The sequence below is a fragment of the Schistocerca gregaria genome, chromosome X, assembly GCF_023897955.1.
Source record: "Schistocerca gregaria isolate iqSchGreg1 chromosome X, iqSchGreg1.2, whole genome shotgun sequence".
NCBI lineage: Eukaryota > Metazoa > Arthropoda > Insecta > Orthoptera > Acrididae > Schistocerca > Schistocerca gregaria.
Window position 1 is genome coordinate 250453288 of NC_064931.1, and position 25098 is coordinate 250478385.

Genomic DNA, 25098 nt, shown 5'->3' on the forward strand with positions numbered 1-25098 from the left:
TTTTCTGGAGGGCTCTAGCTTTTAACAAGTGCGGGGGGGGGGGGTGGGGGGGTGGTCCTTGATGTAACAGGGACGCGAAAAAGTCTCACGCTAAAACGTGCGGGTGGTAGACTTAGAGGTAGGCTGCCGACGTGGGTGTCCAGTCCATCCCTTATCGTAGGGCCTTCTAGCTTAACACGGTTCTGCTCTCGGCTTCTGTCCTCATTTCTCCCCTCGGAACTGCGTCTGCATCACGGTGGGATGGTACGACATGCATTTAGGCATTCTTGTGTTAGGATGTGGTATTCCATTTGCTCACTCGTTACTCGTATTACTTTGGTTAATTGAATGTCACGATTTATTCGGAGCTATGTGACATACTACTGGATTTGCTTATCATGTCAGGGTTTTCATGTAAGGTGTTGGATTTGCCTGATACCTGACATATCACCAGCCTTCGAACTTAATTTTTCCACTGAAGTTAGGCAATGATTGAATCGTCGTCTAAATCAGTCAAAAATTATTCCCGTGTCTAAATTTTGTTGCCTACTGTTCAGCCACGTTATTCTGTTCTATACTAGGTATTACTAATTTATATTTTTATCTTCTTCCACATTATAATTAAAAATGACAAGAGAAGAATATTTTTATACTATTAATAATTTTTAATTATTTTCTTTCTTTATTTAAGTGTGACGTTTTTTTTTAAGAAGTTTGTTATCGAAAGTGAGGAGTCTTTCACATCGATTTTCTTAGGAATATTGTTTTTATAAATGTAGTAATTGAGTAAAATCTATTCGTAACACATTTTCTAAATATCATTTGCAAGTAAAATGTTTTTGTTTCTAGACACTCATTTCAACATTGTTACACTAACAAATAAGAATTATTTCCAAGAATTGCTTTGACAAAGAAATATACATACGCAAGTATTCAAATATTATCCTAACAAATGGTACAAATGTTAAAAAAAAGGAAAACATCCAACAAGATAATTTTTTATTCTTTGTTTTTATAAGGAGAAAATAAGTAAAATATAGTTATTTTTTATTTTTATGAGGAGAAAATAGGTGGTATATTGTTTTAGCGTTTATATTGCCTTACTATGTGTTCTTTATATACTGTCCATTTCAGAACTAATGACTTGTTTTTATCGACAGTCTATTGTTTACTTAAGTCCATAGTCAGTGACTGTTATTTTGTAGTTTATTAGCTGTCTGGTGTGCTTAACGTATTTAGTTTTTCACACTTTTCTTTTGCATAATTCCTACATCACATAATTTGATTTCACACATTCACACAATCCTATGAATGTTCAAGCATTGGGGTTGGCGAATGTTTTTGCACGAAGGTGATGGACTTGAGCGAGATGGATGTGGGCAAGTATTTGATGTACAGCTTCGTTCGTCGTTCCTTGTTGGCTTTGCAAGTGTGTTGCTGTTGTGGAGGTCCCATAATGGAATGGAGCTGTGAGTGCAGAATCTCGTGGTTTACTGGCTTTGTATGCGTGAAAGTCATCGTTATGTGTCGCTGAAAGCGGTCGTTTTTCGTTGTAATACTTCGCGGACGACTAGGATCGGGATTGGGGAAGGTATGTCGTCTATTCTTCACCCATCTTCTTTCTTGGTCTCAATCTTGCGAATCTTCAACTTCTGTTCTTCCTGCTTTTTCTCTACTTCTTACTTGCTTCTTGGTTCTTCTCTGGGCAGGATATGGAAATATTTATTGATAACTATTAGCTTTGAAGTTCTCCTCCTAGTAACAGTTTGATAAATTGTTTGGGGGTGGAAGTTCTTCTTCAGGTTCATGCATCAGCGTGCTTTTTAATAGCAGTAATGTGACTTTTACGCATATTTTTTGCCAGTGGTGGCTTGTCCAAGTGGTCTTCTCGTCTGGCCGTTTTTTGCTCGCTCTGCTGAGTCGGGGACGCCCCGGGGTTTACGAGCGGTGAAAATCGGGTGTCCCTACACCAGTCTCTCCTAATGTTCGGCGTTCCCTCGCGTCTCTGCACGGGTCTGTCACTGTGCGGCTCGGTGTTCCATCCCTGCAGGGTTGCTCCTAGCGGGCAAATTTATTGCCCACTTTCGCTACACGGGCCTTCTGTTGGTTTCGCTGTCCTTTCCCCCTTCTCGACGTTCCTGCTATGTAGGAATCATGTCTTTCTAATTACGTCCTTTTCTTTCTTCATACATCTCGCGTTGCAACTTGTGGGTCGTTGCATCTCTTCCTTGCTGGAGTTTTTACAATGGTTCTTACAAAAAGTTTTACTTATAATCATCTAACATATGTCTAGTATCTACTTGTTTTACGCCTTCTTAAAAAGCTTTACAAATTTCGGCGCCCTTTCTATGTTACAATTCTAAGATATTTGGAGTCTTAACGTCTACTCAAGAATCCTCAAATTCGTTTTTTATTTTTGTGTAGTGTTGTGATGTATAGCATTTTAGTATTTCATGCTGTTAGACTATCTACACTTTATCCCTTCTCCTTAATCTATGGCACTATTAGTGTTATTATTGAAACTACTTTCTTTTTCTCCCCTTCCTCTCTCTTCATTCTTCTTTCTCCTGACGATCTTACCTGCAACATAATCTTGAAATATTGTGCTGATTATTTACCAGTAATAAAATTAATTTTCAAACTTTTACTGAAAGTGTTTAATACTGCCAGTCTTAGGTAAAAATACCTCTGCTTTATCTCGTAAAATAGCCTCTAATTCTCTTTTACTGTGTTCCGAAATACCTCGAACTTCTTGCAATTTCTCGTCTAACATGAGTTGAGGCGATTCCTTCTTTTGTGCGTACCATTCTAATTCTTCATCCTCTTTATCTCGCATCATTCTTAATTGTTTGTTTATAACTGGTATTTCTTCAAATTTAGCTTTTGCTCAAAGAGAAGTGTGACATTCATTAATGTTACGCTACATTTCCCCATATCTATTATCGTTCGTTTCTCATTTAAAAAATCTGCACCTATAATCAAATCTACATTTAGTTTAGGTATAATCACGAAGTTGGCTTCGATCTTTTGACCTTGTTTGTCTCGTAACTTCCGCAGCATTGTTTCTAATAGGACCTCTTACTTTAATCTTACGTGTTTTCAGAGCTGGCAATTCCTCATTGGCATTACGCTGCATGAATAAATTTTCTGAGATCGCAGTCAGTTCACTTCCACTATCAATTGCAATATTGACTGTGATATGCTTTACCATGGCCTTCACAATTGGTTGAATTTGGAGGGGTTGGTTCTGTTCTTCTTCTTCTTGCATCAACGAATCCTCCACTGAATCATACATGAGTCTTTTTAGGAATTTCCCTTGTGAATTCGAACTTTCTGTAGGATAAGCTCCGACTGCTACTTCTCTCTCTTTTATTTCCTCTTCTCTATTTCTTCCTTCATTTACACTTTCTTCTACATCCTCTACTTTTTCCTCATCCTCCTCTATCTTCTCCTTCTTCGTCGCTACTTCCACATAATCGCACCTAAATGCTCTAATTATCGCTTCATAACTTCCTTCATTATATACGTAGGGTTGTGTGACCACTTGTAACTTATTTTCAACTTCTGTCGACTGCGCATTATCCTCATTGAATTCGCGTTCCCTGGTTTCCATCTCAAATAGCTCTGCAATACTCATTACTTCGTCCTTTCCTCCTACATTCGTTGTGCATGCCTCTGGTAATTCATATTCCTCGTCAGTATTCTCCCAATTAATTTCGTCCCAACACGATATTGTTATTTTCTTGTCTTCGTTTTCATCTGGTCCCTGCGGATTTGTTTCTTCCTTCTTCTCTTCTCGTGATAAGATTTTGATTTCTCTGTTCAAGGTGCTGCAATTGTCCTGGGTCGGTGCGTCATTCTCTTTGGCATGGGCGCTTAGCTGGCAATTCGAACGTTTATCGGGGTTTGATGGCCTTATCTCCACCTCTTCTATCTGTATTCGCTTTTCTTGTTCAGCTTGTTGATAGTGGTTTCTTTGTTGATAATTTGTCGGTCTATTGGTTCTCCAGTACCCGTTCCAGTGGTCGTTATTCCCTCTGTAATAGTTGTTGCCGTTCCTGGGTGAATTATAGTTATTGCCATATTCTCTTCTAAATCCATAACCGGTTCTTTGTTGAAATCTATTGTCGTTTCTTGGTGCGAAGTTATCACGTGGTTCGTAATTATTGTTTCTTCGTACTGTGTCTAGTGGATTCCACTGCTTTTTGCTTTCGTTTTCACGTGCGCTTCGTCTTTTTCTTGCGTCATCTTCCGAAAATATGAACTCTAGTTCCCTTAGAATACCTTTAAATGCTTCGACGTCATTGCCTCCGCGACCTACTAATGATTGCTGGTATTTCAATGGTAGCTTCATCGCGCATAATTTAATCAACTCTCCGTCACTGTATGGTACATCTGAGCATTGATTTTTGTTTGCCATTACTTCGAAAAATTTCACGGGACTCTTCTCTCCTGAATTTTCAAAATATGGGTTCTGTAATAATTCGTGCTTCACTTTGTTCTGTGCTTCGCTAGATCAATATCGTGAGAGAAACTTCTCTCTGAAATCTTCGTACGATCGGCATTCGCTGCAACATTCTGCATGGTTTCTGCGACTGTTCCTGACATGTGTGCACATATAAAGTCTAATTTGTGTGCTAGCGTCCAGTGTCCTGGTAATCCTACTCGGAATTGATCAATAAAAGTTCGTGGATGTAATGAGTTTCCTTCTCGAAAGTGTTGAAATTTTCTGACTGTGAGGAAATGATCGTTGCCGTACTTCGTCATAGTTTCATATGAAATTCGTGATTCTTCGCCACTTCTGTTTCTGAACATTTCTCCCGTCGTTCTTTCCGGTTGTGGTAGATCCATTGGATATTGTCCACTGTAACTTTCGCCTACCCTTGCGTAGTATCGTTGCAGTGGTACGCAATAATTTTCTTCCATCGGGTGTGAGCGTGTAGCTGAATGCATTGCACTGCACTCTTCGCGACCTGGCTTTAAATTGTCACGTATGTTACTTTCCGCCTGTGATTGGAATCGCAAATGCGTAATATCTTCGTTAATTGCTTGTTTTTCCGGAGCTGTTACAGATACGGATGTGGTTGCAGACTCTGTGCTTGTTCGATCTTGTTCACTACGCTCTTCAATGGTTTGCAACGACTCTGTTCTCAATTTCTGAAATTGTTGCTTCGTTTGCGCTTCTATTTTGACTATGCGGTTGTCATATCTTTTCATCGCTGCTTTTGTGATACGTTTGTGTAACACACTGTTTTCAACAATTTCACGCGCTGTACCTGCTGCTTGTCTAGTAATTACGTTTGTCTATTTCTTTAGTTTCTTGACTTCTGCCTGGGTGTTGTTACGTAATGTTTTGATCTCGTCCTGAGTGTCATTACGCAATGTTTGTACGTCCACTTTTACCTTGTCAATGTCTTTTCTCAATTGATTGTAACCTGTTATTAAGTTTCCTATCACTTCTCGAGATTCTTTTGCCTCGTCTTCAATATGACTTAGGTGTAACTAAATTTTTTTGTTTTGTTCTTTAATCTAACGCATTTGTCTCGTGGTTTCTGCATTCTGAATTTGAATTTGGTTCGCTATGTCTTTATTTTGCCTTGTCATGGTTTCCGTAATTAATTGTAATAATTCTGCCAGATTGGTGGGTCCTATTGCGTTTTGTTCCGACGTCCCTCGCTCTGTGTTTTCGCCCAAGTGTTGGTTCGCAACCGATTGCATTGAACTGTGCTGTGACACATTTCTGCTCGCATTCCTTGTACTCTGTGACGAGGGAGCTCTGATTACTTGTACTATGGGTTCTACGTATTCAAGACGCAAGTTAGAATCCTCATCGACTGCCTCTCTACTTTCCTGCTCCTCTGTCGTATGCTGACGTAGGTTTTCTGTGCCTTGGCGTACATTATCCTCGTTATGGTTCGTTATCTGTCCTACTTCTCGCGATACTGCATCGTCTGTTGTACTGTCCTCTATTCTCTGTCGATTTTCATGCTGTGTCTCTACCTCAATTCGGTGAAGGACTCGATTTGACCTTGCTAATCTTTCCGGATCCCTTATTTTCTGTTTTAAAAGCAATTCAAGTGCCCTACGTCGTGTCAACGTGCTATCATACGATCTCACACGTTTCATAAACTTCACGACTTGACACTACCAAGACTGACAATCCATTTACTTACTTGTTGGGTCAGAACGAACTTGTCAACGATGTATCCGCCACCTGTGCGCTTGCATTGGAGAGAAAACTTAATTGTAACAATTTTCAAAACTCATAACTTAATTATGGTATTGGCACTGATAGAACTCTCACTTTTTCTTGAATACTTTTACTATCTATTGCTGCAGTTACTGTTTTCGACTATTTATAACTTTAGGAAAAAAAATTTTTACTACGAAAATTTTTTAGCAGGTATTTTTCTGACCTAGTTAGGCATGTGGTCGACCTTCAATCATGGTATTTTACCATCCTGGCAGGGTCGACATTTTCTAAACATTCATGGTGGTGTCTGTTTGTTCTATATCGTGTCTCCCTACCACTTTCGCGCAACGACGCTCTAAGCGTGTTTTTTAGGGAATTAACTAGTTTGAACCTGGGACCTGTTGCTGGTAAGGAGACGCCAGACCACACATGACATGTAGAATTCAGAAGAGTTCAGTGAGACTGGCGATGATATAACCAAATACTAGATGATCTCAGCGTCAGCTCCACTGCACTCCCTGTAAAAGAATCTTAATACTAACTAAATATAGTGGAAAGGGTTCAAGGCTTTCCTATTTTTAGTTAGCTGGTAAAATAACGAAGAAAAAGCAGTTACGTTTACCATTGATAATTTTATTCTACTCACAGAACATCGTTTATAAATTGCAATATTGATAAAAGGAAATGTTTCAATACAGGATGGTAAAAACCAACAGCGTTCAACAAAAATGTGAACGAATATTCCCTGAGTGGTTTTCCAAGTTCTACAATGGATCGAAGGATGACCTATGCCATATCACATCTATAATCTAGGTTTAAATTAAGTTTCACAAAAGAGAAAACTATGAAAATGGTCTACAGTGACCCTCAATTATCTTTAATTACTTATCTAACCTGTCGTAAATTACAGTGGCTGATGTGACTTCTCAATAACTGTAAAATAGAAAAATCATCGCGTTTCAGATCTTTACTTCAAGTGGCAAATGTGAACACCATGAGTTTTAATTAACGATCGACACTAGTATTACGCAAAAAAGGGGGTGTAACAGATGAGACTTCTGCAGTTCTGAGTGACGCCTGATGCGCTCAAAAATTCGGCATCGCGTGCGTTCGTTACCTTGTCGGTGTTTAGGCAGCGTCAGGGCGACAGCGGCCGGCGCACCAGCCATCCAGCCCGCCGTCTCGGAACTAACTCATTTCTTTACTAAAATTTACCGAAGTTGGTTTAAAAAAACTATCTGGCTGTATTTCCATGTGACCAATCAGGGTCTCAATGTTAACCTTAAGTTCCGCCTACAAAACTTCTGTCTATCCAATGAGAAACGTTATACTTTTCGTGATGGGGCAATGTTTTTAATGTCTGCAGCGTAATAGAGACGCTAAAAAGACTCACGCTAAAACCTGCAGCTGGTGTGGTCCTTTTAGCGTTATCGTAAGATCTATACTGTTCTTCTGGAGGGCTCTAGCTTTTAACAAGGGCAGGGGGTGGTCCTTGACGTTACAGGGACGCGAAAAAGTCTCACGCTAAAACGTGCGGGTGGTAGTCTTAGAGGTAGGCAGCCGACGTGGGTGTCCAGTCCGTCCCTTCTCGTAGGGCCTTCTAGCTTAACACGGTTCTGCTCTCGGCTTCTGTCCTCGTTTCTCCCCTCAGAACTGCGTCGGTCTCACCACGCAATTTGGGTGCAAAGATCCTGTGAAATCAGTACCCAGAACAACAACCTCTGGCCCTAATAACAGCCTTGATACGCCTGGGCATTGAGTCGAACAGAGCTTGGATGGCGTGTACAGGTACAGCTGCCCATGCAGCTTTAACACGATACCACAGTTCATCAGGAGTAGTGACTGGCGTATTGTGACGAGCCAGTTCCTCGGCCTCCATTGCCCAGACGTTTTCAATTGGTGAGAGAGCAGGAGAATGTGTTGGCCAGGGCAGCAGTCGAACATTTTCTGTATCCACAAAGACCCGTACAGGACCTGCATCATGCGGTCGTGTTTTATCCTCCTGATATGTAGGGTTTCGCGGGGATCGAATGAAGGGTAGAGCCACGGGCCGTAACACATCTGAAATGTAACGTCCACAGCTCAAAGTGACGTCATTGTGAACAAGAGGTGACCGAGACGTGTAACCAATGGCACCCCATACCATCACTCCGGGTAATACGCCAGTATGGCGATGACGAATACACGCTTCCAATGTGCGTTCATCGCGATGTCGCCAAACACGGATGCGACCATCATGATGCTGTAAACAGAACCTGGATTCATCCTCAAAAATGAGTTTTTGCCATTCGTGCACCCAGGTTCGTCGTTAGAGCACATCATTGCAGGCGCTCCTGTCTATGATGCAGCGTCAAGGGAAACCGCAGCCATGGTCTCCGAGCTGATAGTCCATGCCGCTGCAAACGTCGTCGAACTGTTTGTGCAGACGGTTGTTGTCTTGCAGACGTCCCTATCTGTTGACTCAGGGATCGAGACGTGGCTGCACTATCCGTTACAGCCACGCGGATAAGATGTCTGTCATCTCAACTGCTAGTGATACGAGGCCGTTGGGATCCAGCACGGCGTTCTGTATTACCCTCCTGAACCCACCAATTCCATATTCTGCTAACAGACATTGGATCTCGACCAACGCGAGCAGCAGTGTCGCGATACGATAAACGGCAATCGCGATAGGCTACAATCCGACCTTTATCAAAGTCGGAAACGTGATGGTACGCATTTCTCCTCCTTACACGAGGCATCACAACAACGTTTCACTAGGCAACGCCAGTCAACTGCTGTTTTGTATGACAAATCGATTGGAAACTTTCCTCATGTCAGTACGATGTAGGTGCCCTCACCGGCGCCAACCTTGTGTGAATGCTCTGAAAAGCTAATCATTTGCATATCACAGCCTCTTCTTCCTGTCGGTTAAATTTCGCGTCTGTAGCACGTCATCTTCGTGGTGTAGCAATTTTAATGGCCAGTAGTGTATTTCAGCAGGCTAGCTGTACCTACCAGAATCGCGCTACATTGATTTGAGGAGCATGATACCGAACGTAGATTGATGTCCTAGCCAAAACATTCAACTGGTCGGAACCCAAAGGAACACATGTGGGATAGTATCGGGAGTCTGCTCCGCTCCCACAAATCACCGGTCGTAATTTATGGGAATTGAGTGACCCGTGCGTAGACAACTGGTGCACACACTTCCAGAAAGCTACCGAGGACTGGCCGATTCCATGCACCCGTAATCCCTGCTGTACTGCGTTCTACAGGTGTTCCAACACGCTACTGAGCACGTGATCACAATGTTTTCGCTCGTCTGTGTATACTGCAAAGACGGACCAGACACCAGTGATGATGGCGTGTTTATTGCCGTAAGGAACTCTGTGGTTTTCAGTGATGTTATTACATTTTCCGGACGTGAATTAATCTTCGTGAAGTTCAGCATCAAAAATGAGTAAACATGGTATGGGATGCTCCTGTCTCATGAGCTGTAGTAACAGAACACATGAGAGACAACTTGGAGAACATTTAAGACACGACTTGGAGAATATCGTGAGTAAGGTTTCCTAATTATGCAATAGGGTAAGACTTCGACTGCCAGCTATTACATTGGGGTTTCATGTGGTTTAAACTGGTACCAGAGACAGGGATTAGAGTGAGATTGTTCTGCAGTCGGAAAATTTCTTTGAGCAGATACGGAACCGATGGATGAAGGCAATATCTTAGACGTCCCAATAGCAAACAGACCGGAATTTATCTAACCAGTTAATGCCGAGGAGGGAAAATGTGATCATACGCCTGTGATAGCATTATTGACTAGGTAAGTTGTACGAAATGTTAAAAGAAACTTACGAAAATATTTTTGGTTCGCAAGAGAAATACGTACAAACTGCTGGCTATCTAACTAGTTGATATCAAGTGCTCAGCTTTGTGATCGAAGATCAGTAGCAGAAATGGATGAAACTAGAAATCTTTGTGCGATATGCCTCAGGGAAGTATGTGCCGTGAAAGTTTGCGAGGGATGGTTCAGTAGCCATATTAGTAAGCTACTACATAATCAATGGGATCTTAACCACAGATTGAAGGGAACTCAAAACCTAACTGACAAACAAAATGAGCGTAAGAAGGCTTTGAAAATAAAATTTTGTCAACCCATCTGAGTAAAAATCGTAAAAAGTTTTGCTTTTTGTAAAATCATTAAAGGGTTAGAAATCATCTATATAGTGACACAGTGACCATAAAGGCAACACAGATAGAAAACGACAGAAAAGGTCTAACTACTAAATTCGGTGTTCCTAACTGTTTCACCGTGGAAGATCGTAACGTTCCGAGAACCGTCAAACAACCCACTGCTTCTTTTCGCAGACATCTCGTGTAATGACATAGACGAAAAAATGAGAGATTGTAGCTTACACAGACATTTATCGAAAGTCGTTTTTCCCCTGTACCATACGTCAGTGGAACAGGGAACTTTGAGAGTTGCTGGTGTGCTGGGCCACCGGAAAGCATTCGACCTGTCAACCTGCCAGCCAAATTGTGTAGGGCATCGTGTGAGTAGTATCACATTAAATGTCTGTGATATTAAAGAGCGACTGGCATTGAAACCCGCGGAAACAGAAAAAGCACAAATATGCTGCTTAAGACATGCACGTGTCCTGTCGAATTTAGGGGATGCCGTTTCTGTTGTAAGTAGCTTCCTCTGTCGCGGGGGTCAAAGAATTTACTTCACACTCCTCTTATCGATTTTTAATGCTTGAGAAAGGAGAAGTTATCAGATTAATCCTATCAGTTAACGCTGAATTTAATTCATTGACAAATATATTCGAACCAGCTAGTCACCATGCTGTGGGTGCATAACAAGTGCTTCCGAAAAACTGACACAGCCGGCCGAGGTGGTCTAGCGGTTCTAGGCGCTCAGTCAGGTACCTAGCGACTGCTACTGTCGCAGGTTCGAATCCTGCCTCGGGCGTGGATGTGGGTGATGTCTTTAGGTTAGTTAGGTTTAAGTAGGTCTAAGTTCTAGGGGACTGATGACCTCAGATGTTAAGTCCCATAGTGCTCAGAGCCATTTGAACCATTTGAAAACTGACACAAACTGGGTACAATAGACAAGAAAGATAACCACACTATCACAATCAAATATCTAACAACTTGTTTTTTATTTCTGCCTAATTTACAGAAACATTAAAAAATGCAGGTCAATCGCTTAATTTATTTATGAATTAAGAAAAATATTTGAATTTTAAACGTATTGCATTGGACGTTAATGACAGTGACAAAGGCGTCCGCAAGCGTGGTCAAGGGTAGTACTTGCCCGCTTCTGAAATCTCTTGATATAGACTTCATACCAGTTACAAATTGTTCGCCCATTGGTAGCAACGATTGTATACAACTATACTAAATCGCGGATTTAGCATCGTTGAATCAATGAAGATAGATAAGAAGAGTGGCTTTAACGTCCCGTCGACATCGAGGTCATTAGCGACGGAGCACAAACTCGGATTGTGTCAAAGATAGGGAAGGAAATAGGCCGTGCAGTTTCAAACGAACATCCCGGCATTTGCCTGGAGCGATGTAGAGAAATCACGGAAAACCTAAATCTGGATGGCCGGAAGCGGGTTTGAACCGTCGACCTCCCAAATGCGAGGCCAGTATGCCAACCACTGCGCCACTTCACTCGGAGATGAATCTATATGGTGGCATTAAATTCATGTTAATAACATAAAAATATGTGTTAGAGAATACCATCGAAATATTTTTACCATTTTGGTATCCAAGTAATCTACCACAAAAAAAGAAAAAAGAAAGAAAGGATCCAGGGTATACCTATCAATCAGCTGAGATACAACAAGTTTTGTGTAAATTTAGCTTTTGAGTTTCTATAAGTTCTCAGACTCACCGAATCAGTTATATCACAATTTACCATTTTAGAACCTTGCTGTCTTTTGCACAAATTTCTGCGGACGCCCATGAATAGTGATTAATTTGGAAAGAATAAGTACTTAGGTTTAACAGTTAAATCAAGTGTCTTAAAAACCTCGATTAGCATCCTTATCTTTGTTTAAAGCTTGAAGAGACAGAATTACAAGGGAAAGGAAACTGGTAATCGGCGATCATATTACCTCATGAAACGTCCACAGAAATTTATTCAAGAAGGACATGTCTTCAAAACAGCCTTTTTTCATGTAACACATCAGTTGAGTTTGAAAACGCGTAGCACCTGAAGAATTAAATTTGACAGGAACTACACTAAACTTATTGTATCTTTAACAATTAAGTTATCTAGCCAATATTTCTTTGAATGTAGAATACTGTTATACTCTTTTCAAATTATTAATTTGAATACGGGTGGAGGCATTCTTCGGAAAGAACCACTGAATTTGGCGGTAGCAGCAACTTTTAACAGCCTAGAACTGAACGAATATGGTCCTCGTTTCCCTGTTTTGGCACATTGTTGCGTATCCGTGACAGTTTTACTATGGAACTCACAACTCTATTTGGATATCGCGCTGAGTTGCACTCCGTAGAGTTTAAGTACCATATACTTCAAGAAATGTCAAATACCTTTTCGATCTTGATATTTCAACTTTCTTTCCGCTCTTCTTGCGAAAAAACTGGCGTTCCTTCTGAATTTGCGCGCATAGATATGGTGTAAATGAATATACCAACAATATAGCATGGACCGTGTCATTCATACTCTGCTACAGTCGCTCTATGGTATAAAACTGAATGAAGTCTTAGCAAGCTTTGACGGGACAAATGCAAATCTAATGTTGAGATTAAGATCTGCAGTACTCTGCTGGGTGTTTGGAACAGCCTCTTTCTGCAGCTCTTTAAGAGCTGTATAAGATAGCGACAGAGGAAAGATCAGCAATGTTCTGTTAAGTGTCACATTCCCCAAGATTGCAAAACAACTCCAAAATCGCCGCTACGACAAGAAAACAGTATAATTTCCCGTGAAAAATCTGACAACCAAACTATTCAGTGTTTACTAAAGGCACAGTGTTCAAAATGGTTCAGATGGCTCTGAGCAGTATGGGACTTAACTTCTGAGGTCAGCAGTCCCCTAGAACTTAGAACTACTTAAACCTAACTAACCTAAGGACATCACACACATCCATGCCCGAGGCAGGATTCGAACCTGCGACCGTAGCTGTCTCGCGGTTTCAGACTGTACGCCTAGAGCCGCTCAGCCACTCCGGCCGGCAAAGGGCACAGTGTGCCCCCTTGAATTTGTCTGTACTAAATCTATGGTTGAGTGGAATCACTCCTAGAAATAAGAGAGAATTTTTAAGTTAATGAAAGGTCTACCCCGGATTCCAGGAAGAGCAAGTGTCCCATCTCATCTCGTTTCACCCCCCCTCCCCCCCTCCGGTGTCCCCTCCTCAGCTGCGGGCATGAATGTTCCTGAGGATTCGGACCTGGTAACCAAAGCGTGGCGCGCGATGTCTGCAGTAGTTAATACGCTTTCACACACTCCTTCCATTTTAGAAGACGAAGGTTTAGTGCACAATCTTGTACTGAATTGAAACAACGTCTACAGAACGTACGTTATTCGCACCACAAGAGACTCGTGACGAATCTGAACTATATGAGAGCTAACCAGATCATATTCATCCTTTTACTATCTCCGTCCAGGAGGAGTGACGTAAATGGTCCTGCTATGTACCAGACGCCGACGCCAACAAAGCTGCCGAATAGCAGGAAATTGCACCCTTGTTTTCCCTTCAATAGGAGCAGCTATTACTCGTCTGCTTTAAGAAGTCGATGGCCACAAAAGTAGACCGAGCGGTCACGGAGGTGTTTTCGTCAAACGGTCTCATGCACCTTCTTTTTAACGGAAAGATTACAGGTGATTCCTCGGGGCAAAGGTGGTTTCGGAGTGCCATAGCATGATCGAGAGAGACTAGGCTTTTGAAATGAACTCACTGTCTTAGTTAGTATCTTCAATACATTAAAGCAAAATTATAAATGTATAGGACCTCGTTATATAGTTCTCCCGTCAGTAAGAAACGTATTGATATGGCTAGTTGATAACTAATCCTTTTAGTTGCCGCGAAATTAGCATATCAGTTTATACAAATTACCAATTAAACACTATATAAATTTTTTAAAACAAATGACCTTTCGCATGTATTCTTCAATCACTCCTTACAGTTGTTAAGTTACATTCATGCTTCATTCTCTTCGTTTCTCAGAGAAATTAGACACCACAATATCGAGCTACCATTTCGGCTCAGATTCATGTGTGCCGAAATCATCAACCTCCATACAGCACAAAATCTGATATTATTCAAAGACTAATTAATGAGCCTATACATGTGGTTGAATTTCAAAAACGGTTAGAATTACCAAGGCGATGTCTAATACTCTATCACCACAAGAGGAAGTCTCCCTAATCGTACCAACCGTGCGACTGCTACGGTCGCAGGTTCGAATCCTGCCTCGGGCATGGATGTGTGTGATGTCCTTAGTTTAGTTAGGTTTAAGTAGTTCTAAGTTCTAGGGGATTAATGACCACAGCAGTTGAGTCCCATAGTGCTCAGAGCCATTTGAACCATTTGAACCTAATCGCACCTTTTAAAAGTCCTATGATGAGTTCAGTAACTGTTGTTAAGAGCTCAGAAATTTCATGTTGACTGTTGGAAGAGAGAACATAGTTTACTAGAAAAGCAAGAAACCATAGATGGATGCTTACGTGTTAAAGAAGCATCAGTATCGATGCGGCGATCTGAAGCTGACATGAACTCTCAAAAATTAAGAAGCGGGTTGTGGTAGGTCCAGATCGCAATTGCAATATATTGGTTATTCCTTGCTACTGTAGTGTTATCTTGAAGCTGTGAGAAAGGAGGACAGGAGTTCCAAGGCGCGAAGCAGAAACGATGCTGAGGGCAGACGAAACTAGGAGAGATATTGTTACATGAAGTAAACCGTAAGGGGAGAGCCTTGTGAAAGTGCAGACGCCCCCAGACTCGGTCCCAGGCTGTTAGTTACTCTTCAAGGAATTAACATGTAAGCTCATATATTGTCGAGACGCTATAGTAAGTTGCCACCGTAGAACTTTGTACCCAACACGCACGTAGTAGCGTATAAAGCCAGCTTGTACCAGCCCTGAGAACAGCAACGTCAGTAGGCTCATAAGGGCAAGAAAGAGAGCGAAAACGCCAAAAACTGTTAACCTAGCAGTCCCTACTCCAGGGAGCCAGAGGGGAGGGGGTAAATGTCGTATAACAATAACGTTGCTAGCCTTATTTGGTAGAGCGGTTACGTTTAGCTTTCAGGTGAACAATGTTGATACCAAATACGGACTTGTTAGTGCAACTGCATTAACATCCCCGCCTTAGGAGCAGTAGAGGGGACCTAACTAAACCGTGATTGGCAGGCACCTGGAAGAGACCTATGGGATTGGCTGCGTGGCTTTATGTGGGAAAAACAGTACTCCCACCTCCAGCTCCGCTTAAGTCTGCTCTCTCACTTCGAGTGCCTCATTGAACAGTGTCACATTCAGTATGTTTTGTTTTGCAAATAAGTTGTTGCCTTAAGATACTCCTAGTGTTTGCTACTGTGGTTAGTATCCACTCCTGGGACTTCTGCGCTGGCTTCTGTTGTAACAGTGTTATTCATACTTTTTGTGACCCTAGAACTAGCCTCCAGTGTATTAGTTAGTCCTATCTGGAATAAACAACTATTTCAAAACCCTGTTTGTCCAAGAGTCTCCACAACGAGTTCCCTATCGAGTCTCACCACCTGCATTTCTAATAAATGCCTGTACAAAGTGTTGGCTCAGATAGAAGGAAACTCAGATGCCTTCACTATGAATTGTCCTTCTGCCCTCTCCTCTGTACCACTCGGGAGCGCAGACTGACCAGTAACCCCATTTTTCCCTCTCCCACATATGCGAGAACACGACACAATATTGGTACTGTAGCTTCTCTAAGTAAAACAGCTAACCCCGAAGTAACATGCGTTACAATCAGCTACTTGAGAAATGGTCTACGCTTACCAGTATCAGTATCGCTGCTGTGGTCTTGAACTGTCAGCAACTCCCTGAAATTAAGAAGCGGATTGTTGTTGGTTCAGGCCTCAGTGTCGGTACTGTAACGGCTCTAACTGAAACAGTTAATATCGACATAACATGCGGAACGATCAGCTACTTGAGCAATCACCAACGCCTGCCAGAGCTAAGAAGAACAGCAGTATCACTGTGGGAGTCCGAACTTGCCATAACCAGGAAGTATTCAGAAACTAGTTGTACCTGGTCCGGGTCACCATAGTGGTACTGTCACTTGTGAAAAGCTCAACTATCCCAGCAGTGAGCATCTCCTGGAAGAAGAAATGGTATGTCATGCCTAAATGAAAGTATCCATTAGGCTGCCTACAGTTGTGGCTGGTCCTGGCCGTAACGTCGACACTGTAACTATTCGTCAGCTGAATTACAAATTTTCAGTACAGCTTCAACGACCAGCTGTATGGTAAGTAGTCGTGTTGTTAAAAAACTCTGGTTGCCATACCCTGTAATTACATAAATAGGACCTGGCTCATTAATTGGATTGTTGCACAGATTAAAACTATGTACAGGGCCACTTTACGAAGAAAAGAACCACACGTTTCGCAGACGTGCTTGGATTGCTCAACTTGTAAAGCAATACCCTCTGCAGGCAAAAATACTGATTCGTGTCTCGTCCAACATAAACTACACTTATAAACCAAAATATTGTGACCTCTATCACCGCAATGTTGGATTCCGCCAGGTGACGTCGCTGCCTCGTGAAGCGGTAACAAAAGTATGTAAGCTTAGCAGACACGGACGGGGTATCACCTTAGCGAAAATATGGCCGACAATTGGGGAAATCCATTGAGATAAGCGACTTTCACCATGAGTAGGTTATTATTACGCAGAGCCTATCAAAGAGTATCTTTAAAACGGCGTAACTAGTCGAATATTCACGTGCTACTGTTGTGAGCATCTGCGGAAAAAGGTAGAAGAGTAGTGGAACTACCACTAGGAGCTAAATAATAGGACGTCCACCACTCTTCACAGAAAGTGAGGTTCGGAGGCTTGTCCGCCCTGTAAAGTAGGATAGATGGTGATCTGTTACATCTCTGTTCAATGAGCACAATGCTGGTGCACGCACAAGTGTTTCGGAGCACACCGTTCATCGTACATCGTTGAACATAGAGCTTCGCAATAGACCACTCCTACGTGATCACATGTTGACCAAAATGGCTCTGAGCACTGTGGGACTTAACATCTTAGGTCATCAGTCCCCTAGAACGTAGAACTACTTAAACCTAACTAACCTAAGGACATCACACACATCCATGCCCGAGGCAGCATTCGAACCTGCGACCGTAGCAGTCCCGCGGTTCCGGACTGCAGCGCCTAGAACCGCACGGCCACCGCGGCCGGCTACATGTTGACCCAACGACATCGTCAGTTACGATAGCAGTGGGTATTGGACCATCGGGATTCGACGTCGATCAATGGAAAGGTGTCGGCTCTTCGGGTGAATCACATTTTAGCTTGTTTAGGTCGATGGTCGTCTCCACAAACGCCATCATCGAAGTGAAAGGCGGCTCGAAACGTGCAGTGCGCCACAGATGCAGGCTGGTGGGAGCGTATTATGCTATGGAGACGCATCCTCCTGCGCTGGCATGGGAACTGTGGTAGTGATCGAAAACACGCTGAAAGTTGCGAATCGCGTCAGTCCCTTCACGCGTGATGCCTTCCCCGACGGCGATGTCATCTTTCAGCAGTATGATTGTCGGTGTCTTGGAACCAGAACCGTGCTGCAGTAGTTTGAGTAACGGCGACTAAATTCTCCTGATGTAAATCCTATGGAATCCATCTCGGTCGCTATCGGACGCCATCACCGCGTACGCAAATGAGCGCCCTCTCACTTCCGCGAATTACATGACTTGTGCATAGATATACCTCTACAAACCTACCAACAAACTGTCAGATCCCAGATACGCAGAATCAGTGACGTAATTTGTTTCAAAGACGGACAAACAAGCTATTAAGCTTGTGGTCACAACGTTTTGGCAAATCCGTGTATATATGCATTTATAGCAATTACTTGGATGTACTGTGAAAATGGTATCCTAACACCAAGAAAGTGCAGTATTAGGTACACAAATGTCCAGATATGTTTCATTTTGCATTTACTTTTAGTACGTAATTACATACGTAAGTGCACATTACCTATTGTAATTGCAGCTCAAAGAAAATTTACTCCATCACAATACTGAAAGATTTCACACATTTCCAAAACAAAGCATCTTTACATTAACTATTTCGTTTCGCCGTCCTCAGAGGTAAGCATCCAATTGATTAAGGCCTGTAGAAATTTTCATCCCATAACTACCCGTCAGTCACAGTAGACATCGTCTTATGCATCTTGAGCATTCTCACTAAAATATACACCAGACCATTAATTACAAATCGCACGATTGTCTTCAGTTCTTAGAACAGAATTGGTGATGATCTGCGATTCTTCAACGCTCTTGACACCACATCACCTCCATTAAGTGAGGAACTGTGCAGTACGTGTTTGTGTTGTGCCCGTCATTTCATCATCATTCATAAAAGTGGCGAGATTGGACTGAGCAGAGGTTGGCAGAGGTTGGCAATTTGTACGGGCGCTGATAACCGCGCAGTTGAGCTCCCCACAAACCAAACATCATCATCATCATCATCATCATCATCGAGCACGTGTGCGCAATACAGTGGGTCTGATTCTAATAGGCAAATATTACAATTCACTTTTATAAGACAAATTAACGTGTTTGTTAGGTAATAAACAGAAAAACTACCTATTTTATGGACTCTAAGACGCACTTTTTTCTTCGAAAAATTGCCTCCAAAATTCAGGTCCGTCTCACGCTCGAAATTAATATAAAAATATTCATTGTTTGATTTAAAATTGATCTTTTAAATATTAAAAATACACCATACCCCTAGATCCGGGCCCCCACCCTTCTTCCTTCCCCCCACCCCCCTCCCCCGCCACCCCACCGCTACTACAAACCATCGCATAGTCGCCCTTTCTTGGGTTTCTATGTTTTTGCAAGCGGTAGTATGGACCAAAACAAGAACGAAAAGTCTGGTACATATGCTCTCTAAAATGCATACCTTATGAGCTGTAGGTGGTACTTGTAAATGGTTCAAATGGCTCTGAGCACTATGGAACTTAACATCTGAGGTCGTCAGTCCCATAGAACTTAGAACTACTTAAACCTAACTAACCTAAGGACATCTCACACATCCATACCCGAGGCAGGATTCGAACCTGCGACCGTAGCGGTCGCGCCGTTCCAGATTGAAGCGCCTAGAACTGCTCGGTTATACAGTCCTGCCTGTAGTAGGTACTTGTAGAAAAGACGTGTTAGTAATGATGAAGAACAAGGGCTCATAGCTCTTAAGATATGCACTTTAGAGCCCTCGTTTACTGATTTTTTTTTCCTTGTCTTGGTCCGTACTACCACATCTGAAAGTTGCCTTGCCTACAGTCTTAGCAGCAACAGAATCGGTGCATGTATTTCACTGTCAGAGGGATCAGCAAGATAACATTGGCAGAAAAGGACCAAACAGTAAGAAATACAACAGACTTTTACAGAACAGTCAAGTTCTTCAAGAAAGGGCATAACGCAAGGATTGACGTGATCAAAGGTCAAACAAGACAAATTATAACAGATGAAACGAAAGCTATGGAGGAATGGAAAAACAATTTCGAAAATTTCCTGAATGTGGACGACACCATCAACAGTGTTGTCACAGCAGCATCAGACGAAGAAGAAGAAGTGTACACAGGAGACAGAGTAACAATACCAACAGCAGAGAATAAACAGCTGAGCATGGAGTCAAAGAGCTAGGAATTTCACGGAGATGTTCACTGTGTTTTTGTATACTTTCAAAAAGCGTATGATAACGTGAACAAGCAAGGCTAACGACAAGAACTGGAAAGGACACATGTCGCCAGAAAACTAATAAAACTAACGCAAGCATGTATGCAGGAGACATCATGGACGGTGAAAATGAATGGAAAGATGTCAAAGAAAGTCAAGGTGAACACTGGAGTGCGACAGGGAGACTGCCTCTTCCACATTCTGTTTAATTTGGTTCTGGAAAGCGTAATCAGAAAGGTAAGACTACTGGAGACAGAAATACAGCTGGGTAGAAGGATCAGCAACCCGATGTACGCGGATGATGTAGTTTTAATAGCACTGAATGACCAACATCTGGTTCAGATTGCAAGAGTGTTACTGGAAGAGGCAACAAGAGCAGGCTTGAAGATGAATATTGTTATGAGCAAATGTCTCGTGGTGATCCGAGAAAACGATGACAGACCTTCAGATGTAGCTGGTAAAATCTTTGAAATGGTAAAAAGAGTTCAAATATTTTGGGGTAGTACTCAATGAAAGTATGAGATAGACCAGGAAATAATGGCCAGAATCGGACATAAAACAGGTCAAGGTTTGCACCCGGAAATCTGGTGAAGTCCCAGCTGCTGTGGAGATCCATCAAGATCAGAATCTACAGAACATTGATACAACCTGTCGTCCTATACAGAGCAGAGACCTGGACATGACACAAAAGATGCAAGGGAGACGCCCAGTAACTCGGTACGGGCTTTTGTTGAAGTTTCGAGAACATACCTTCACCGAGGAGTCAAGCAGTATATTGCTCTCTCCTACGTATATCTCGCGAAGAGACCATGAGGATAAAATCATAGATATTAGAGCCCGCACAGAGGCATACTGACAATCTTTGTTTCCACGAACAATACGAGACTGGAATAGAAGGGAGAACCGATAGAGGTACTCAAGGTACCCTCCGCCACACACCGTCAGGTGGCTTCCGGAGTATATATATATAAAAAAAGCTCCCGACATTTGAGAATGCTCTTCTGATATTACAGCCGACTGCAGGAGGTGGGCACTGGGACTGTGATTAGAGAGAGGAGACTAAGGTGGTACGGGAATTTAATGCATCTAGAAGGCCAGACCACCAGGCAGGTGGTGGAAGAATACATCTGAGGCAAAAGACCAAGGGGAAGACCACGGCTGAGATGCACTGACAGGATCAGAGAGGATATGCGTATGATGGGGCAAGCTGGAGAAGACTGCAAGGACCAAGGAAGATAGAGGAGGCTGTTTGACGAGACCAAAAAACTAGCAAGCACGACACAGATGTAGGCAACTATGAACTAGCCGATGACCACAATTTCTCTACTGCTCTCTACAAAAGCCGAGAAGAACGATGTTAGCAGAGGCCACTATACAGCAGCTGCATTAGAATTATAGAAGATCGGCACCGTAGCAGCGTGGAACACTTTTGCAGGTAACATATTTACCCCTCGGAAAATTTCTGCTAATATTCAGTGTTTTAAATCCTAAAAGAAGCTTATCCTTCCATACATTATAAGAGGGTCGAAACTTTAATAGTGACCACTATTTATTTACAGCTCGTGCAAAATAGAAACGTGATTCAAAGTTTTACTGACCTTCAAAGTACTCACCAGCATTGTGTATAACCCGTAGCCACCGATGTCGAAGTCGTAGGATACTCTTATCAATGCCAGGTGTGTTGACAGTTCGATGATGATGATTATGATGTTTGGCTTGTGGGGCGCTCAACTGCGCGGTTATCAGCGCCCGTACAAATTCCCAACCTTTGCTCCGTCCGCGGGGCGGTCTATTGCCCGACGAATTTGTACCATTTCTGAAGCGAATGCCGTGAGGTGTTTCCTTCAGTTTAGAAATCGAGTTGAAGTCACGAGGGCTTAAGTCAGGGGACTGCAGTAGGTCGTATAGCACTTAAGAGCCCCATGAGTCAAGCAAATCAGTAACAGCTTGCACTGAACGTGCTTGAGTATTGTCCTGCAAAATGGTGGTCAGGTCCTGCAGAAAGTGTCATCACTTCTTTCTCTAAACTGGTCGTAGGCTGTGTTCTCAAAATGAAACGTAGGGGCGAAACATAGGGGCGGAGTAGCAGGTTCAAATGGCTCTGAGCACTATGGGACTCAACTTCTGAGGTCATTAGGACCCTAGAACTTAAAACTAGTTAAACCTAACTAACCGAAGGACATCACACACATCCATGCCCGAGGCAGGATTCGAACCTGCGACCGTAGTGGTCTCGCAGTTCCAGACTGCAGCGCCTAGAGCCGCACGGCCACTTCGGCCGGCCGGAGTAGCACGAAAGCCAGTATCTGGCGGATCAGTTGCCAGCACTCACGTGCGGGGCCACAGTTCAGTCTGTGTTCGTCTGTATCTACCGTCGCGCAACGGGGATACTTCGGGTCACCAGTTAGGTGAATGGCATGCAGCCTTCGTCGCGTCGGAAATTCCTCGTTAGTGACCACATACCACGTCGACCGCACGAAAGTGCACAGGCATGGCGCACGGATGGTTTGCCAGACCCGCGTCCAGTCGACCGTAGGGCGTCGTCGTACAATGTCGTTAGTCGAGTTCCAGCGTCGAAGAACACTATAATAAATCTTTGCTGTCTGATTCCGTGTCTCTGGTATAACCCCCAACATATAGCTGTGCTCCACGAAAAACGTCCTAATGTGAGATAGCGAGGGCGATAAAAGTCCAACGGGAACCGGTGGGTGTGGTGTGTTAGGGCTTATGGGCGCTCAACATCGAGGTCATCAGCGCCCAGGGAACCGGTGGGCACAGGGCCACCTCTGCTATCGGGATGCCAGGTATATTGTCCGTTAGTGGAAGCCAGAGTTGCCGCATTGAACGAAGGTACAGCGCCAAGGCTCTATGCTTGACGTGAGTGAGACCAACACCTTCTTTGTGGAAGGGTAAAGTAAGAGTAACAAAACGGATCCGAAAAACTGCACCGGCGTTCACCACGTGTCCGAACAGTGACTGAATCCTGGATGCCATCGTGTCTGTCATCGGTAATACGTGGGCGTAATGGTTAAGGTGAGAAGCCGTGTACAAATTGACGTACTGAGCACTGCAATATGTCCAACTATCTAAATTTGTTGAGGCGAGCCTCTATGCGGAGTGGTCGTAAGACCTTACGATACGTAAAGGCCGCCCTATGTTTATTTGTCGATGGAGCGATATCTATAAACATCTGAGCATTTGTCAGGGGTCCATCCAATTCTGCAGGCGTGCCTCGTCCCACCTCCATGTAGCGTGATTTCCGTAGGTTGATCACAATGCCAGTCACCGCCCCATACTGTTGGAGTCAGGAAAGCGCCATTCGTATTTCGTCACCATTCCGTACTAAGAACATCACATCATCGGCGTATGCGCCACATCGAAAGGTTACAGAGCGGAGGCTAAGACCTTCCAAGCGTCTCCGCAGTCCGTGAAGAGCTGGTTCGAGGGCAAGCGCGAATATCATGGCAGAAAGAGTGTAAGTAGGCTGTTTCGGTTTTTATGTTGGCAACGCCACGTAGCTCTCTGTATGAAAATCACTGACTGTGCTGTGTGCAGTCTGTGGGTGGTTGGGATGGTTGGAATGTCCGCCCCCGGTAGCTGAGTGGTCAGCGCGACAGTCTGTCCATCCAAATGGCCCGGGTTCGATTCCCGGCTGAGTCGGAGATTTTCTCCGCTCAGGAACTGGGTGTTGGGTAGTCATAATCATCATCATTTCATCTCCATCGACGCGCAAGTCGCAAATCGAAAGACTTGCAACAGGCGACCGGTCTACCCGACGGGAGGCCTTCGTCGCACAACATTATTATTATTATATTGTTGGAATATTCGCTATTTTAGTGTTGGGCAGTTGGATGTGAACAACGCATAGCGTTGGTAGTTGGAGGTGAGCCACCAGCAGTGGTGGATGTGGAAAGAGAGATGCCAGAGTATTGAGAACGGGCGATCTGGACGTGTGTCCGCCAGAAAACGAAAATTTGTAAAGATGGATATATATATATATATATATATATATATATATATATATATATATATATATATATATGATGAATTTTGAACACTCTTGAGGTAAATGCATTGTTTGTTCTCTATCAAAATCTTTCATTTGGTAACTATGCCCATCAGTAGTTAGTGCGTTCAGTAGTAATAATCTTTTATTTAGTTGGCAGTATTGGAACTCGCTGTATTGCAGTAGTTCGAGTAACGAAGATTTTTGTGAGGTAAGTGATTCATGAAAGATATAGGTTATTGTTAGTCAGGGTCATTCTTTTGTAGGGATTATTGAAAGTCAGATAAAAATATTCTGTCAGTTCATATTAATGATGATCAGAATAAGTAAAGAGAGAAATGTCTGAGTACGTTCAGTTTTGCTCAGTTGTTTGAAAATGAGATAACTTAAGAGGTTTTCCTGCACTGTCATTTTATATATTTCTTAAAGGTACGTTTCGAGAGGCAAGTCTGTCTGACGGACCTGTTGATACGGACGGGGTCGGACAAATAGCTTTTTACCATAATTCTCGTGACCGCCTCATCGACCAAACGAAGCACAACAGATGTCGTCATGCGTGGGATACCGATATGTTCCATAACTGCACGCAGAAAATCATCTTCGACGCGATCGAAACCCAGCGCAACAAGAGCGCCGTGGAGACGGCATGTTTACATCAGCGCCACCACGTCTCTATGCGTGCTCAAAGTCGTCAAGAGCATTAGTGTCGCCTCCGAAGCAGGTGTGATCAGTGTGAATGGCCGCCATTGCCGTAGATCTCAGCCTGTCACGGAGGATGTGTGTCAACAGCTTGTAGTCAGTGTTTAGCATTGTCAGTAGTCGAAAATCAAGTGGGCGACAGCCTCCAATGGGTTTGGACACCGGAATCAGTGATTTCAGACGGTACTTGAAACTCAGGGTTCAGGAGTTCTCTGTACATCCTGACCCACATTGGACCTATAAGACTGAAAAACCTTTTGTAAAATTAAAGAGGGAGTCCGCCAGGGCCTGCCGTTTTGTTGGGAGCATCGCGCAGTGTAGCCTC